Source organism: Gracilinanus agilis, chromosome 2 (genome assembly GCF_016433145.1).
Source record: "Gracilinanus agilis isolate LMUSP501 chromosome 2, AgileGrace, whole genome shotgun sequence".
Classification (NCBI taxonomy): Eukaryota; Metazoa; Chordata; class Mammalia; order Didelphimorphia; family Didelphidae; genus Gracilinanus; species Gracilinanus agilis.
Window position 1 is genome coordinate 609,886,188 of NC_058131.1, and position 20,348 is coordinate 609,906,535.

Here is a 20,348-nt window from a genome sequence, read left to right on the forward strand (position 1 = left end):
TAATAAAAGTTTGAGAATGTCTCTGTATCTGGCATACTGAGTTTGGTTCTGTGCCTTGCATTTTACAAAGGCAATTATTGACAACTCTCCGTATTCCAAATAACTTCCTAAGACCAAATTTCAGATGAGTTGCCTAGTTATATTAGTGGAGGGAGCTTATACCCAGGGAGTTCCCCTGGAGTCCAGCCTCAGACCCTTCCACCATTCTTGAGCTCATCCATCCATCTAAATGCATGTATGTACATCTACACACACACACATAAATTGACAAAGCAAAGTGGTTCCTAAAGAGGTTGGTCAGATGGAGAGAAGAAGGTAGACTGAGCCATACAAATAAACTGAATAAACCAGTAATGTTCCATCTAGAGAAGAGGAGATTTAGCACATAATAGCTGTCTTCAAATATTTAAAAGCAGTCAGTTGGGAAAGATGTTATACTTGTTTTGCTTGGATCCAAAGAAATTGGAGTAATGTGTGGAAGTTGTGAAGTGGGTTTCTTCTTATTTTAAAGAAAACTGAATGATCCATTACCTCAGTGAATTATTCTTCCTAATAAAAAGTATTGGGGCAGCGAGGTGGTTCAGTGGATAGAGAGCCAGGTCTGGAGATGGGAAGTCCTGGGTTCAAATCTGACCTCAGATACTTCCTAGCTGTGTGAACCCAGGTAAGTCACTTAGCCCCAATTGCCTAGCCTTTACCACTCTTCTGCCTTAGAACTCAAACTTAGTGTCGATTTTAAGACAGAAGGTAAGGGTGTAAAAAAAAAAGGATTATTACTCCATGGAAAAAAATGAAATCTTAGAGAAAAACTCAACCTCTATTGAGTCAGTATTTGATGCCTATATATTCTGCTGAGTTGGACAGGAGTTTACCTTTACCCAACCAAACCAAGAAGCGAATTTGCTAAGCAAATGAATAGTTTTAACAAGATTGCCAGGGCATGATTAACCAATTTATTAGACCAAATTTATTCAATATTCAACATGCATTTATTAAATGTCTCTTATATGCCATGCATGGCATATTGGGTGCTTCTGACACAAGCCCAGAAAAACCAAACACTCCCTGCCTTCAAGGAGTTCCCATTCAATCAGCTTTTGATAGCAATGGTCTATCACCCAGAGACAATAAATGGGTTTATGGCATAAGCAACCGAGGTCTCTTAGTCCTGCAGCCCTGCTCCCAAGATTCCTATCCCTAACCCCAAATCTATGAAAACTTAGAAGCAAAAGAAGAAGGCTGCCTACTACTAGGGAACCAGGGAGCGTCCAGTCATTTTGCCATTTGCTGGAACAGCTACTCTCTGGACCTGACCTCCAGAGACCATGTCCCTCTACATCCCACACCCCCACCCTTGACATCAGGGAAGATGAAAACTTGTCAGCACCTGGCACAGTGCTTGGCACACATTAGAGGCTTAATAAAAAAAATTTCTGAAAAAGAAGATAAGATTGAAAAATTATTATCATGATATAATAATGTGACCAGTTATGTGCTTTTCTTACATTTGGTTTCACCTTGATGTTTCTCATAAAACTTTGACTTAAAAGTATCAAACTGAACTTGGGACAAGACTTTTGAAAAGATGCGTCACAAAGTGTCAAATCAGTAATATCACAAAGTGATGAAAAATTAAAATCTAAATCAAATTAAATCAAACATTTAAAAAATTAAAATTATTAAAATTATTTTTTAAATGAAGTACATTCAATCACATTGCTCTCAATAAAGAACACTTTAAGTGAGAGCAAAAAGGAGTTTTGTACTGCTAAAAAATTAAAAGTAATTTATTCATTTACTTCATCTTTATCTCATTCTTTTAAATTTATCATTCTGGTATGCTTTAAACAATGTACATTATGTATAAGTAGAGTAGTTTGTTTTTTGTTGTTCCCATTAGATGTATGATTTCATTGGGGTTCGGAGCCCACATAGATCTAGACAACATCTTTGCAATTTGGTTAAGTAATTTGTTTGAGGTCACACAAACTAATTTTGTGGGATGCACAGACTAACTTATTTAAATATGCATACCAGCTCCCAGATTTTTTCTGACATAGATGTGTCTGATTTAGAATATACTTTGCATGAAAAGAATGCTGCTATTTGCACATCAGTCATTTTATGATCATTTATGAAAGTCTTCAGGACTACGTGTTGGGTAGATGAGATACAACAAAGAAGAAATGGTGTCTGCCCTCAAGGAGCTTACTACATTCCACAGGGGTAGAAAACAAGTACATAAAAGAATGAGTCTCATCTAGACATGAAAACACTTTGAATTATCACTTGGCAACTTTATGATGATAAAAAATAACAGTTAGCATTTACATAGGCTTTAAAGTTTACAAAACGTTTCACATTCATTTTCTCATTTGATCCTCACAAAAGTTTTGTTAAGTGGGTGGCATTATTATCTCCATTTTACAGTTGAGGAAACTGAGGCTAAAAGAGAGTAAGTGATTTGCATAGGGCCACATAGATAGCCAAGAAGTATATGAGGTAGATTTTGAGCTCTGGTCTCTCTGATGCTAAGTCCAGCATTCTATCTCCCATATCATGTAGCTGCTTCTGTATTATTAACCTGACATTAATTTATGGGTTCAGATTTAGAGCTGGAAGGTCATCCAGTCCAATTCCTGTACTAGACTAAATGTATTAACTTAATGTCATTTCTTTGTTTAATAAAAATCTATAATTCCTCCCTCCTTTGGCCAAAAGTGATTCATCTATACCTTGAAGAGCCATAGCCTTTTAATCTCTCGTGTTCTCTCGCCTTCTATCTTATTGATGCTCATGCTTTACTTAACTCCCACAATGCATTATAATGTAAGCCCATCTGGGGCAGGGCTATGTCTGATTTGTCTTTGTACCCCTATGTGGCTGATCATGGGCTTTCTTCATAGTAGGCAATTAACACTTGTTTTTCAGTTCTGAACTTGAATGACGATGGACCACATCCATTAGTTAGAATTACTGAATGGGAAAATGGAGGGCTAACGACCCTTTTATTATAAAAGAGTTAATGTCAATGTGCCAACATAAAACTCCTCTCAGAACTCAGATTTGTGATCTTCAATGTTTTCCCTCATTTGTCAAGTGGATTGCCAGTTGAGTTTAGGATTTCCTCGAATTTAAATTATTCCATACTGGGGTTCAAATTCTACTTTGGACACTACTTGAATGATCTTGGGTGACTCATTTAACCTCCCTGGAACTCGGATTCCTAATTTTAAGATCAAAAGTTTGATTAGCTGGCCTTTAAATTCCCTCCCAGCTCTACATCCTGAGAACCTAAATTTAACTTGCGGAGGAAATAATGGACCTGAGGAAAAAATCAATAACCCTCTTCTTGCAAGGTTGTTTAATAGTTAACAAAGTCAGCACACTTTCAATTAGTAGAGGAATGGAGGGAACACTACACTCCAACCTTCAAACTAAAGAGGAAAATAAATAAAAGGAACCAAATGTACTTCTCCAAAACTAGAAGTTGGCTAAGAAACTGCACTAACGAAATGTTCCATGTAATTGGTGGTTTTATTTTTTTTTTTATTCTCATTCAGAAACTCTACTGATACATTCCAGAGATGGACAGGAGAGCTTCACTCAAGCAATCCAAAGTAGATCAAGTCCTTTCTGTATTACTACAAATTATTTTTTTATGGCTTGTTGACTTTCATTTATTATAACATTTTATTCCTTTTCATTAAGCACTAAAAGAATTGTAACTGTGCCAGTTTTGACCAAAAAAAAAAAAAATCCCCAATTGGTGAGACTGCATTTTAGAAATTCTAGCCTGCTTTTGTAAAACTATATCTAGAGAGAGAGGAGGCAATTTCTGGCAATGCATGGAACTCAGTTCAGGGTGGAAAAATCTCAACGAAGTCTGTATTTGCCTTTTGTCTTCAGTGGGGCTCCCCGACCTTTCTGTGGCATGGAGTTAATCTACTCTTTTTCAGTTAGTGTCTGACAACTAACTTTGGTAAAGATCTTGATGAGGGAAGGAGGCAGGCAATGAGGTAGAGACAGTCAAAAGAAAGGTTTGTAAAGGGAGAGGAAATTCTAAGAGTAAAGAAAAGAAAAGGAAATTCTTTTGGCAAACTAAACTGCAGGGACCAGGTTCTTCTGGCTACTCAACAGCCTCCAACACTTAAAACACTTCCAAGCTTCTGTTTATCTGCAGAAATATCTATTCACGGGGTGGGGTTCGGAGCTCCAAATTGGGATGTCTTTTTATATTCTCAATACTTGGATGTCTCTGTGATCTCATCCCAGCTATCTCATCACAGATGTATCTATGTTCCAGGGTTTTCCATAAGCTTGAACTAGGGGACTGCCCAAAGAGAGGAACATTAAGAATCAAACCTATACATTTTAATTTGACTATTTTGGTACTCAAAATGCAAGATTCTTGCACAATGGATTCTGTAGGTTCAAAGAGAAAAAACGAAAACTTTTATTTCTGAGGCTGAATTATAAGGAAATCCATAAGAGGGTTCTGAGATATAATCCTAGCTTGTTTATAGCAGACTATAGATAAACCTAGAGAAGCTAGGCACTTTGTAGAAGTTCTTTGTAATTTCATTGGTTTTTTGTGAAAGACTAACCATATGGTAAAACCCCACAGTTACAGAACAGAATATTAAAACTGAAAGATCTCTTAAAAATGAGAGCATTCAAATGGTCCTTAGAGGTCATCTAATCCAAACAGTCTGACCAAGAATCCCCTCTACAATGTACCTGGCAAGTGGACAACCAGCTTTTACTTGAATATGTCCAGTGAGGATGAAGCCGTTCATTATCTACCCAGAATCATTTCACTTTTGGACGGCTCTAATTGTTAATAAGTTTTTCTTCAAATTAAACATAACCTTAGGTTTATTTAAATTAAACTAAATTTTATAATTTAATATATAAATAAATATTTAATGCGTACCTACCACAATTGAACTACTATGTTAAATCACAAAAGGCAGTCCTTGCCCTTAAGGAGCTTACAATCGAAAGAGAGAGAGGAGACCATATGCAAACAATTCTATACAAATCAAGCCACATACAGTTATATATAAGAAATAACAGAGGAAGGCACTAGAAGTAAGAGGGACTGGGCAAAGCTTCCAGTAGAACGTAGGATTTTAGTTGGGAGCCAAGTTGGTTAGTAGTTGGAGTGGAGGAGTGAGAGCATTCCAAACATGAGTGGACAGCCAGAGAAAATGCCCAAAGCCAAGAGATGGGGTGTCTTGTTCATAGAATAGCCAGGAGGCCAGTGTTATCGGATAGGATAGTATGTGTTGGTGAGTAAGGTGTAAGAAGAACAGAAAGGCAAGGGGAAGCTCTGAAAGCCATGAAAGGCTTTGAACGCCAAATAAAGCATTTTTTTTTTTTTAGGATCTCAGGAGAGGAGGTTTAGTGCTATAAGGGAATCCAACTCCTTATTTTAAAGCTGAGGAAACTGAGGCCCAAATAAGTTTGAGTCTTGTTAAAGTCATGTGGGTAGTAAAGTGAAATCCAGGATTTCATCCAAGGAATCTCACTCCAAAGCCATTTTTTGCTATACAATACCATTCCTCCTAGTTTTGACCCAAAAAGGAAAGGCTGAAGGAGACTTGCTAGTACTATGTATTATACCTGATGGCCACTTACATGTTAGTTTGATGAATGGAAATAAGAAACTATAGATATTTCTAATAATTCAAGAATCTCGGATAGCCTTCTTGGAAACATCATATCTGATATGCTGGAGTTTATTTCTTAATGACACACTATTAACAGTCTGATTACAACAAGGTCCTGAATAGTACAAATAACAAATCCCTTGAAGTGGTCAGGATACTCTTTGAAATTATAATTACTTAAATTATTATATATTTATATTCTTTTTAATATGATATAATTATATAAGTTTTATATAATTATATGAAATATGGTAATTGATTCTGACCAATAGAAATGTCACATAATCATAATGTAACTACTTCAGTGTATTCATCATGTACACCAACCAGCACTTAGCTATATGACTTAGTGGGACAAGCACTGTCTACATAGTCAGGAGACCTACCATTTGGAAGGCAATGGACAATTCACTTCCTCTCTTAAGCCTCAGTTTCTTCATCTGTAAAATGAGGACATTGGGCTTGATGATCTCTCAACTCCATTCATTTGAGCTCTAAATCAATGATCATAATCCTAAAATAAGATGATGCCTAAGTTCTCTTTTAGTTCTACCTTTTTGGGGCAGTGATTTTCTATAGAAGACCTTCTCTACTTTGTAATAACAACTATTCTAGAACAAAATGACATAAAAAAGAGAAATGGAGCATCCTTATTTGAGAAGTCAGAAGAAATAAGAAGGATTTTAGGAAACTGCATTTATGGAGTGGTGCTTCCCAATGATATCATTGGAAAATCATTTAACAACCTATTATATAACAATAGAACAGTCCCAGAGTAAGTAATTTCTATTTTTATGACTATCTAAAACAACACATCGATCCTTCCCAAGATTAAAGATGAACTCTGTCAATGCAGTAAGGCAGGAGAACAATCAATACAGGATATGGAATGGCCATATCTCTCTAAAATGGGGAAAGAGAGGTTAGCTAATTCATGGATTGTGCTTTGGGTTAAGTTTCCATTCTCAAGATTTAATTGTTTAAGTAAGGCCTCTGCCTAGTTTAAATGGACTGAGGGGTAATCCCTAGGCAGGGATCTGGAAATAGATGAGTTCAAATGTAAACAAGGAAAACTGAGAGGATTGATCAGTGAAATGAAGTGGAAAGAGCATCAGGTTTGGGGTGATAAACCTGTAGGTCAAATTCTGTCTATCCCAATGACTACTACCTGTTTGATTCAGTCATTCAATACTCTTTGTGACCCCACTGGGGGGTTGTTTGGCAAAGACACTGGAGTGGTCTGCCATTTCCTTCTTAAGTTCATTTGACAGATGAAGAAACTGAGGCAAACAGGGTTAAATGACTTGCATGCAGCTAGTAAGTATCTGAGGCCATATTTGAACTCAGGAAGATGAGACCTCCTGACCCTAGACCTGGTAATCTATTTACTGTGCCACCTGGCTGCCCTTCTATCTGGCATAAATTGCTTCTACTCTCTGGGCCTCAGTTTCTTCATCTGTATAGTAACTGCTTTACAAAAATCATCACCATTTCTATATAATACTAACCAAAAACAAAAAAAAGGAGAATATAAGAGAAGGAAAATTCCCACTCAAAATAACCACGAAGTAAATAAAATCTTTGAAATTTAACCTATCAAGATACATTTAGGAATTACACAAACACAGACACTAATAGAAAATTATTGAGTATGATTGGAAAGATATTTATTGTTTGTGGTTGGGGAGCACCAATATGCTTAAAAATGATGACACTGTCTAAATTAATTCCTATATTTAGTGCTCTTCTAATCAAATTTCTAAGGTACTATAAAGAGACAAAACAATGAAAGTCATTCTACAAAAGAAAAATCTAGAATCTGAAAGGAATTTGGAATAGACTAGGTAAGGAAAACCAAAAAGCAAACATGATAGCCCATTATCAATAAGCTCACGCATATAAACTGTGAGGAAAGGATTCTTAATAGAAAAGAATGACTAAGATAACTGGAAAGCAGTTTGGTAGAAATTAAGTGTAGACAAGCATCTTATACCATTTATCAAAATAAGCTCCAAGTGGATACTCTACCCTAATATAAGAGGACATAAACATATTTTAAGAAAATAAATATAGTGCTTTTCACAACTATTACTGGGAGGACATCCTTAGGTATAAAAGATTAAGAATCAAAAATGAAGAGCGAAACAAGCAGAACCGAGAACATTATAGACAGCAATAGAAATATTGTTTGAAGAATGACTTTTGTGTATTCACCTCCAGAGAGAGAACTGATCAATAGAAGCAAACAAGACATAGGTATATAACTATATGTATATCTATGCTTATAGATATATAGTCAAATGATGCCTCCTCTAGTGTAGGGAGGGAAAGGAAGAAAGGAAAAAGGTAGAAACCTAGGAATTTTAATGTAACAAACAAAAAAAGTAAAAATAAAAAGTAGTTTATAAAGAATAGACAACTTGGACCCCATAAAATTAATTTGTTTTAAAGTTTTGATGTGAGTTCTTTATATTACAAATATTTAATTATTATTCCCATTTCATTAGAAGTCTCTTAAAACCAAGTGAAATGGTTAAGTAAAACTAATAATACAATGGTCTCATCTGAAAGTTCATACAACATTCCACATTTGTAACACAATAGATTAATAGGACAAAATTAATAGGAATTATTTTCTCTCCCACATGTTAAAAAAGAAATCTATTTTCTCCCCAATCTATCCCACTGAAAAAGAAAAAGTAAAAGCAAAACTTTTGTAAAAATATGTAAGTTAAGCAAAAAAATTCTTTGTATATAGATGTATTACATATTATTTATGTGTCCATATATGTGTATACATCTATAATATATATTGTGTATGCACACACATACGTTCAGTTTTGTACCCTAAATCTATCATTTCTTTGTAGTGGAAAGTATATTTCATTATTGTTCCTCCAAAGAGATAAAAGAAAGAAAGGCTCCATGTATATCAAAATATTCATAGCAGTACTTATTGCAAAAGCAAATACCTGGAAACAAAGTGAATATCCATCAATAAAAGAATGGCTGGACAAACTAAAGTATATAAGTAATAGCATATTATTATGTTGTAAGAAATGACTAAAGAGATAGATTTAGAAAACTCTGGGAAGACTTTTATGAACTGATACATAGTGGGATGAGCAGAATCAGGACAATTTATATTATGATTAGAACATTATATTTCCCTAAAACTCTCTCCCCTTTTAAACTTCCCAACTTCTGTCAAAGGTACCACCATCCTTCCAGTCTTCCAAGGTCACAACCCCAGCATTACTTTCAACTTTTCATTTTCCTTCACCAACATATCCAATCATCTGCCAAATTGCATCATGTCTATTTGTATAACACCATTCAGTTCTAACCCTCTCTCTTGCCTCACACAGGTACTGTTTTAGTTCAAGCCCTCATCATCTCTTGCTCCATTATGGCAATGGCCTCTGATTGGTCTCTCCACATTCTAGTCCATTCTACATACTCCTGCCCAAGTGGTTTTCCTTAAGTAAAATCTGACTATGGTGTCAGTCCCCTACTAAATTAACTCCATGTAGCCCTGTGATATCTAGTATAAAATATAAAATACTCCATTTAGCTTTTAAAACCTTACACAACTTGGCCTCAGTCTATCTTTCCAACCTCACTGGACATTATTCCATTCCCTACCCTCTGTGACCAGCTAAACTGGTCTTCTCCATTCCTCACACACACCATTCCATCTTCTGTTGCCAAGCCTTTGTATGGGCCATTAACCATACTTTCTCCCCTTTGCCTCATAGTATCCCTCTCTTCTTTCAAGTCAAAGCTTAGGGCACCACATTTTCCATGAAGATTTCCTCCCATACTTGTATTTGGCCATTGCCTTTTTGTTTGTTCTTTGTTGCCAAAGAGGACCAATGACACCATGGAGCAGTCTTGACTTGTGCATGAATTGGATTGCTCCAGTCACCTTCATGGCTATTGGAACAAATTGTTCTCATCTGACTCTTCTCCCAGGGAGGTCTTCACATACTTGGGGCAGACATTCCCCTAGATCACTGACCAATTTGTAGCCTGTTGGTTACCCTCAACCTGGTTTAGCCCTTCTGCTGAGAATTTGTTATAAAAAAAATTTACCTCATCTTTTGTCAATTAGTGGAATTGATTTTCCTGCCCTCAATTCACAGATTTTAGCAACAAAAAACTAGATTTGCTAAATATGAAAGTTTTCATATAACTCAGATGTTATTCATGGAACATTTCTTTTAGAGAACAGAAATTCCTACTAAGTCAATATCGTTTTTCACTCTTCTGATGAAGTACTACACTATGGCTAGTATCTATGGAAACACCTCTCCATAGATTTCGACTCTTGATTTCTCAATCAACAAAAGCTAAAGAACAAAACACTGAAAAATGGAGTGCCCAACTGATAATAGAGAAATCCATTTGAAAAGTAAAGTTGCTTCAGTGTGAAGCAACATCATCATGTTATTATTGAAAGAGTATGGCAAGGGGCCAGCTAAGTGGTCCAGTGAATTGAGAGCCAGGACTAAAGATGGGAGGTCCTGGGTTCAAATATGGCCTCAGACACTTCCTTGCTGGGCAAATCACTTAACCCCCATTGCCTAGCCCTTACTGCTCTTCTGCCTGAGTATCAAAGCAACAGTATTAAGAGTTTAAGTATTGATTTAAAAGATTGATTTTAAGTGTAAAATTTAAGGAAGGTAAGGGTTATAAAAAGAAGAAAAAGAATATGGCGGCTGGAGAGGTTTGTTCTCAGGAGATTTTTTGTCCTCTCAGGACCATTAAAACCCTAAGGAGGGGGCAGCTGGGTAGCTCAGTGGATTGAGAGCCAGGCCTAGAGACAGGAGGTCCTAGGTTCAAATCCGGCCTCAGACACTTCCCAGCTGTGTGACCCTGGGCAAGTCACTTCACCCCCATTGCCTACCCTTACCAATCTTCCACCTAAAAGTCAATACACAGAAGTTAAGGGTTTAAAATTTAAAAAAAAAAAAAAAACCCTAAGGAACGGGGCAGCTGGGTAGTTCAGTGGATTGAGAGTCAGGCCTAGAGACGGGAGGTCCTAGGTTCAAATCCGGCCTCAGACACTTCCCAGCTATGTGACCCTGGGCAAGTCACTTGACCCCCACTGCCTACCCTTACCAGTCTTCCACCTATAAGTCAATACACAGAAGTTAACGGTTTAAAATTAAAAAAATAAATAAATTTAAAAAAAACCCTAAGGAACAAGCATTTCACTAAAAAAAAAAAAAAAAAAAAAAAAAAAACACCCTAAGGAACTCCAAAGATACATGTAACTAAAACCTCTCATTTTATATACAAGGTACTGAGTCTCAGACGGGTTGTTACTCACCTATGGTAACAAAGAACATAAATGGTGGAGTTGGGATTTGAACCCGATTCCTCTGACTCAACAAATGAGACATATTTCCACCATGTTGCCTTTCCTAATTTACAGATTATAAAAAACAATTAAGGTAAATTTGACATTTTAGTATAGGAAAGTAAATTTTATTTCACAGGCACCACTGAGACTTTGTGGAAGGGATTTATGATAATATTACAACTGAGGGCTTCAAAAGAAACATCAAATTGTAAATCAGGGGAATTAGCACTGTATACAGAAGGCATAATATTGTGTGGAAATCCACAAAACTAAGAAGTCAAGTGGAAAATAAATTAAATGAGGAATAGGTGAAAAAAGGAAAGAAATTATATTTTATAAGAGTAAATTAAATATCACCCATACATTAGGAGGACATGTATTGCTCCTGTGGGGTAAGGAAAAGCAGCTCCTGACCAGAAATCAAGGGATATGAATTTCAGTCCTGGTCCTATAACTTGCTAACATGTCATCTTGACAAGTCATATTATCTTATGATGCCTCAGGCTCCTTATCTGTAAAATGGGGGCAAATTAACATTATATCTAAGGTCCATTTCCAGCTTGGATTCTTTTATTATAGCCAGGCACTGATTAATGCAAATAATGAATTCTAGGAAGTAGTCACATTTTTAACATTTGTGCCGCACATTCTATTGGACTGAAACCAATTTCTTCTTTATTTTACATAACTATAATTTCAAATAGTAAAAATGTGAACACATGTATTTCTAATATAGATTATGAAACTTCTACAAAATATAATAACATGAATTGACAAGATATCAAACTATACCATTTTCTACTAGAAACTGAATTCTTCTAAATGTAGGATATCTGATAAATTCTTAATGTATTCTCCTGAAAATTTCATCTTTCAGAAAGCAGAGGAAAAAACAAAGGGAACTTCTATTCTGCACTTATTTTTGACTAACAAGGAAGAGGGTTGGTTGACAATGTGGAAGTGACAGGAACTTTGGGAGACAGTGACCACATCAACTTGAGGTTTGTCATAACAAGGAAAGAGAACACTGTCCCTAGTGATGCATGTACTGTAGACATTAAGAAAACTGACTTCGAAAAGGAAAAGGCAAAATCCCATGACTAGAGATTTTGAAAGAGAATATGCCTCATCTAGGATGGTTGATGCCAAAAAATAAAATTCTGACAATATAACCAGAAGTCATGCCAGTGAGGAAGAAAAGTAGGAAGCATATGAACAGACCAATGCAATTACAAGTGAGATGTCTCATTAGCTCAGGCATAAATGGAAAACATATAAAGACAGAAAGAGGAGCACTTAACCAAGTATGAATATAAAAGGATGATAATGAACCTGTCAAAATAGTGCCAGTTTTTAATTAAAAAAAAAAAAAGTTTACAATCCCACATGAGCTGAAGCTTTTGAAAAATGCTGCAGGGAAATTTTTTAAATGTTTTTAAAAGTTATATTCAAAGCTAGAAGAACATCAAGATGGTAATTGACTTAGGAAGATGTTAGCTACTGCTAATAGGTGAGAGAGAGAAGGCAGAACTACTCAACTCCTATTTTGTACCACCTTTTTCCAGCAAGGAAAATAACCTTCAAAATTAAAAACATAACAGTATATTAATGGAAACTACAGAGGTAAGGTGATCATAAAACAGTATGTAGACATTTTAGTCTTAAATCTCTAGGGTCAGGTGACTTAATTCTACATCAGAATGTGGAAGGAACTTGAAAATTTGATTTAAAAGTTTAGGTTAGAGCAGGGGTGTGTCCTATTAGACACTTTTCTCAGTGAGAGAGATGAAGATATCAAGATCAAATGGTCTACATTTAGAAGAATGCTTGTTAAATCTGTAAATAACATAAAGCTGAGGGGCAACTAATATGTTAGATAATAATAACATATTTCTACAGCAAAGTGCTTTATAGATATTATTGCATTTGATCCCCCAAACAACCCTGTGCGTAAGTACTACAAGTATTATTATTCCCATTTTACAGATGAGTAACTAAGTAACTAAGGCAGAGAGTGGTTAAATGATTTGCCCAGGTCACATGACTAGTTAAAATATCTGAGATGGAATTCAAACCAGGTCTTCCTGACTTTGAGTCAGCACCTTATGCCAATTGGTCTTTTTCTAAAATATTCAAAACTATTGATAAAGGTTAAAATACTGGAGAAAACAATAAGATAAAATTTAACAGGCATATATGCAAAATCTCGTGCTTAGATTCATGAAATCAAATGCATAAGTATAGAAAGGGCTGATCTAATGAGAACATTTCACATGAAAAACATCTGAAAATGTTTTAGTTAGTCAACATCTGAATAGGAGTCAATAGTGAGATTTAGCTAACAAAAAAGCCACGCTACCCTGCTTTTATGAAACGTAAAAACCTTGTACCTTGATCAAGGTGTCTACACATGCAAGTTCTGACTAAGCCCAAATCCCTGTTGTGAAATATAAGATGACTGAAATTCAAAGAAATGATCCCATTTGTTTTAATTAAAGCAGGACATTTATTTTTTAAAATAAGGGGTAGATCCCTTGACAGAGAATCACCAGAATTCCCTTTTTTTTCCCCCTCTTTGTCTCTGTGTGTGTATGTGTATGTACTGATCTTCCTTCTGGGTTCTATTCATACAGTTCTGGCATAAATAGCCAAAATAGACTGTTAAGTTTAAGGAGCAGCGGCAGGTGAGGTATATAACTAAGGGATGAGTGAAGGGAAGCTGAAAGCATGACAGCATCATAGAAGCAATTGACAATTGTCTCCTCACTAGCCACGATCCAGACTTTGGAACTAGTCGATCTCTTTCCTCTTGCCAGGTGATTTTTGGTCATATTGCTGGGATATGGAAGGAGGAGACTGAATAACCCCAATGGGAAAGGGCAAAGGGGAGATTGGGCAACCCCAGTGTGTCTACCGGACAGCAGCTTCTGAATGAGAAGGTTCCAATGAATGAGGCTTAAAGATACCGACTGATGAATTTCATTTTCTACGTCCTCTCTCTTTTCCATGGTTGGCTCAGATAATGGAGGGCTGAATAGATCCAGGGAGAAAGAACCCTTTCTCCTGTCTGCTTTCTCTCTGGGAAGCTCAGTAAATAGATTTGCCCCTGGACTGACGATCTTTCCGGAGGTCTGGAGCCTGAAGGATGAGCAGCTTCTGTTTAGGTGACCGCTTCTTTATTTTATTATTCAGCCACTATCCCTGCCTGCCCATGGAGCCTGCCAGGGAAGATAGGATTATCTGCTCTTTGGCTCCAAGTCAATTCAGTTCAATTCAATTCAACCAACTGTTCATTCAGTATATTCCCTGAGATAGTTAGGTGGCTCCATTGATAGGGTACTGAACTTGGGATCAGGAAGAACTCGGTTCAAATCCTGCCTCCAACATTTACTAAGACCTAGGCTAGGGCAAGTCACTTAATCCATCTCAGGCTCAGTTTCCTCAGCTGTAAAACAGGAATAATAAGGGTACCTACCCTCAAGAGTCATTGTGAGGAGCAAATGAGAGAGCATTGGAAAACACTTTGCAAATCTTAAAGGATGATGTACATGCTATTATTTTAATTATTAATTTAATTAAATTACTTAATTATTCATTACTTTCCCAAGTGCAAGGCCTAGGTAATGAAAACACAAAGGTGAAAAACGGCACAGCTTCTGCGCTCAGATCTCATGGTCTAGCGTGTATGTGGGGAGAGAAGGGGAGGGATGGGGGTGGCGAGGATGTTTAACCCTCTGTTGCCCAGTCAGAGATATATGCCTCTATAAAACCATGTCTTGCTATGTATTATACACCAATAGACAATCCCTGTAGGTTATTCAATGAGATCCCTCTTTTCTTAACTTACATATGTGTATGTGCATTTATGCATTACACACACACTCACAAATGAATATGGCACAAAATCCAGTGCAATGGTGGCACAGGTGGGACCTCAACCAAGGATTCTAGGGGAATTCAAAGTGGGAGAAGTAACTTCTAGCTGGAAAGATCAGAAAAGATTTCATGGAGGAGAAAATCCTTGAAGGACCATCACAGGATCTTAGGTACAGAGCAACGAGGGATGTCAGAGGTTATCGAGTCCAACGCTTCTCAATAATACTAAGACTCCAAAAGGTGAAATGATTTGCTCATGGTAGAAAGGCAGTTAAAAGAGGTAAAACTGATATTGGTTTCTAAGTCCAAGACCTTTTTTTTTTTTCAGTTCATAATAGTTAACTTTTATAAATCACTTTAACATATGCAAAAACACTTCAAATATACACAAAGTAAAGGAATATTAATTTGGAGGGAAGTCATAAAAATTGGAGGTGGGGAATTAAAAAAAATTTTAAACCCTTGCCTTCTGTCTTGGAATCAACACTGTGTATTGGTTCCAAGGCAGAAGAGTGGTTAAGGGCGGGGCAATGGGGGTTAAGTGACTTGCCCAGGGTCACACAGCTAGGAAGTATCTGAGGCCAGATTTGAACCCAGGACCTCCCATCTCTAGGCCTGGCTCTCAACCCACTGAGCTACCCAGCTGCCCCCGGAATCCAATATTCTTAAGAGGATAGTTTCAACATGGTTCCTTGTACATAGTAGGGTTTAATAAATAATTGTTGCACTGACTTGAACAGGCAGTCCCTTCATTATCAATCTGTCTCTCCTATTTGGAAAGGGAGACAAAGCCCTTGAACGTCCCAAGAACCAAAGAGGCTAAGGGCCTCATAGCAAGTTTTACCTGAGTAGAATAAAATGGCTTTGCCTGGAACAACTTAAGCCAGTAGAGCATCCAAGCGGCATGTTTATTTCTACAGATTAAGGGAAAATGGGAATTTTTGGTTATTCCACCAAAACTTAATCCATTTGTGCCTCCATCAGTAAGAGTCTGGGAATGGGGGCATCAGAAACCTTCATGCTCCATCACTGGGACTCTGTGATTCTAACCTATAAAGTCCATGGGAAGAAGGGGCAGCTACAAGTCCCACAGTGAGGCAGGGGGATTTGGCAAGACTGGCACAGAAGGGGCTCCCGTTGCACAGAAGGGGGCTGGATGCAGATGTCATCCTCACGTCTGTCTGTCTTTATATAGCATTGAGATGTTCCGGCAAAACTGTATTTCCAGTTGTGAAGTCAGCAGACTTCCCTCCCCCCCTTCCTTTCTCTCTCCGTCGTCCTTCCCTCAAAGCCAAAACAAACAAACAGACTGCCTAATTGTTTTATTTTCTATACTCCGGCACCATATTGTTATGGTTTTGTATCATCCCTGACTTTCAGGCTCTGGAATATGGAGAGTCCACAAAGTAGGTCAGGAAGAACAGTCCTTTTCCACAGGCCAGGCTGAACCTATGTCAAGTGGCTGAGTCTTTGACTTTTTATGGTCAATCCATGGCTCATGCCACAACTGTTGCATCTTGCTGACCTCTGTCAAAACTGCCCCTTCTCTACCATCGATATTCTGCAGAGCACATCCCAAGAAAGGATTTTTAAAAATGCTTGAATCCTCTGCCTATAATCTGTGGTCTCCCACAATCTCCTGTTGCTGCCTGGCTTCTCTTTCCCAGCAGCTCCCCACATCTACACATTTCCTGGCAGAGAAAGGAGCACGGGCATGGGTGCCAGGAGACCAGGGGTTCTAGTCTGGGATCTGCCACTACATTGCTTTGTGACTCTGGACAGGTCACTTCATCTAGCCTGGTTTCAGTTCTTCGTGTAAGAAAATAAGGGAGTTAGATGGGACCTTTTCGGCTCTGATATTCTATAATCCTTTGATTCTCTGGACTTCACTTTCCTCCCCTATAAAATGGGAAATTAGCCTAGGATAAACTCTATGATTTCATTTTATTTGCAATCAATGACTAGAGGTACTTAATTAAAACTAGGTTAACTAGAACTAGGGGCTTGAACTTCTTTGTGTCATGGACTGGATGGACCCCTTCTTAGAATATTTTAATTTTAATAATTTCATTTTTATTTAATATACATATATAAACTATAAATGAACATAATAATATATGTACACATAAAATTTATTCATTTTAAATGTATAAGATAAATTACATAAAGGGTTTCAGTAGAAAACCAATTATGTTGAAATGTAGTTGGCAAATAGAGAGAGATAGAGACAGATAGAGATAGAGATAGAGAGATAGACAGATAGAGAGATAGAGATAGAAATAGAGATATCTAGAGGAAATGGGGTTAGAGCACTAGGCTTACAGTTGAGAAGACCTGAGTTCAAATCTGACCTCAGATACTTTCTAGCTGGCAAATCACTTAGCCCCATTTGCCTAGTCCTTGCCCTTCTGTCTTAGAGCTGTTAGTAGGACAGAAAATATGAGTTCATATGTGTGTGTGTGATATGCATGTACATGTAATAGTATATAGTTATACAATATAATATATACATTATCTATTACATATATACATATAACATAAATGTGTGTATATATATATATATATATATATATATACAGGCATGAACTTCACAGGAACCAGGTTAAGAACCTTTGACTAGAGTGGTGTAATTATGAACAGGAATAGAATTCTCAAACCAATCTCTTCCAGATTCAGTATTGTGGGTCTTTGATCTCTCCATCCCTTAATCTCCCTCATCTCCTCAACCTGGTTTTACCCCTCTCTCCTCTGGGTCTCCTATGACTTTTGCCTTCTCTGTAGCTTTTTATTGTACTTATAAAAATTTGCCTTGTATATATAATTATTCATATATAATTATTGGTCCTAAAACCAAAATTATAATTATTTGATTTCTCATTTTATTTCTCATACTTAGCTTTTTGGTTCTTTATTTTAAACTCTTATTTTCTGTCATAGAATCAATACTAAGTATCAGTTCCAAGGCAGAAGAGCTGTAAGGGCTAAGCAATTGGGGTTAAGTGACTCATCCAGGATCACACAGCTAAGAAGTATCTGAGGTCAGGTTTGAACCCAAGACCTTCTGTCTTCAGGTCTGGTGCTCTATCCACTGAGCCACCTAGCTGCCCATCTTCATACTCCATTGTAAGTTCTCTGATGACAGGATAATCTCAGTATTGTCCAAAGCACTTAGCACAGGAACTTGCATGTAGTGTCCACTTGATCAATATCAGATTTTAAGTGAGTCGGGTGCATAGTATACAGTTGACAAAGGTTTTTAATCAATTAGAAGTAAAGGCTCATTTTCCACCATTTTGTGCTCCTCTTTTTTTCCATGGGTATTTGAGGAAGTTAGCTAATTTTTCACAAACTGTGGATCCCCTACTAACTTTCTACTCAAATACTTCATTGTGACATAGAGGTTGCCCTGGGTTCTCAAAGTTATGCTAGCGGAGCCTGAGCTTTGGCAGGTTCCAGAAAGCTGAAAAGGCTTTAAGGGAGGGTCCAAAGGACAGATGGCCCCACTAACAGCTTGGCCAAGTTTAGAGGCTTATCACCAGAGGTGGGTGACAAGTCAATTCATTTTTTTTTGTCACAGTAATTCATGCCTGTGAAAGCCCAAGTCAGTTGCCAAGCCTGGGCTAGAAGAGTGGATTCTAGGCTTCTGATGCAGTACTCCAATGGAAACAAAAATGGTGGCCAACGTTCCAAACAAGTGTATCTTCTAACCTTTTGAAGAGATTGTAGTGGTGTTTGTTATATGGGCCAAAGTTATATAGATTATAGATATGGGATAAAATGGAATGGAATTAAATATAAAGCTCTTGAGCACAGGGCTGGCTGCTTTTTGTCTACACATCTCCCATACCTAGCATGATAACTATACATAGAAGGTACTTAAATGTTGAATTATGGTGAACTCTATAAATATATTTGCTTTTTACATCAGAATTAAAATATCCATTTTAAGAATCCTCTATAGCACTAGTTCTTCACCTAGGGCACAAGAACTTGTTTATCTTTTTTTTAATACTGGGATAAATGTATTTCAAAATAATTGGTTTCCTTCTTAATCTTATGTATTTCATTTTATTCATTTAAAAACATTATTCTGAGAAGGGCTCCATTGGCTTCGCCAGAATGTCCAAAGGGTCCATGGTCCATGTGTGTACATACACACACACACACACACACACATACACACACACACAAACACACAAATTACAAACCCCTGCTCCATAGTATCATATAACATCAGGGTCAGGAGGAACCTAAGAGACCATCTAAACCAATGTCCTCATTTTGCAGATGAGGAAACTCAAAACTCTTGGAAAAGGAGTGACCCAATCAAGTAAATGGCCAATCCTAGAGCAGCACCGTGGTCTCCAGACTCTTGGTCCAGTGCCCATTCCACTATATCACAGTTTCATTCTTCTCTGTATTATGACTTCATTCCAGCAAAAGGGAAGAAGTCACGTTTAAGTAACTCTAGCAGCAGCAAAGCAGGAAACAAGATCTCAGAGTTCTCTCCAAGCTAAATCACCAAACCCAGCCAATTGAAAGAGGCAAAGCTGAACCCTTTTCCCCCTACCCCAACTAGGAGAAACACACACACACACACACACACACACACATCTCTGGGAAAGAGGTGTCTTGTAACTTGGAATATCACTAATTGCCTATTCTAATTTCACTAGACTATCAAGATATTTCCCAAAGAATTTGCAATAAGGCTTTCTCCTGTCTGTGACAACCAAATATTTTGTCCTTATCTTGGCATGAGTATTTCTACCTGTACAGATTGTAGGCTATAAAAGTGCCTAGAGTAAGGATTCTGTTTACACTGAGAGACAGTCTTCTAGAGATTAGTGGGTTCATTCAGTATCTTTTATCCAAATGAAAATGAACTCCCTTCATTTTTGTGTATTAATCCTGGCTTCATTCAGTATAGTATGGTTGTTGCTCAGTTGTTTTCACTCTTTGTGACTCCACCTGGAGAGATACGGGAGTGGTTTGCCATTTTTTTCCAGCTTACTTTACAGATGAGAAAACTGAGGCAGAGTTGAGTGACCTGCCCAGAGTCACACAACTGGCAAGTGTCTGGGACCACATTTGAACTCAGGAAGATGAATCTTCCTGACTATAGGCCTGACCCTCTATCGACTGGGTCATTTATCTACAGACTCATTTTTCACAAAGAACCCTACACTCATAGACTGAACTGGTTGCATCACTCCTTGTTTCTTCCCTCAGCAATTCCTACTTCTCTAACTCCCAACTTTTGTACCTTATCTGATCTATTTGCTAGTCTTCATACATAACATTTCAGCTCTCATCTTCATGCATTTGCATAGGATTCTCCCCAAACCTGGAGAGTGTCTGTCTGTCTGACTTTCTCTCTCTTTATATATGTGTGTGTGTGTGAGTGTGTGTGTGTGTGTGTGAGAGAG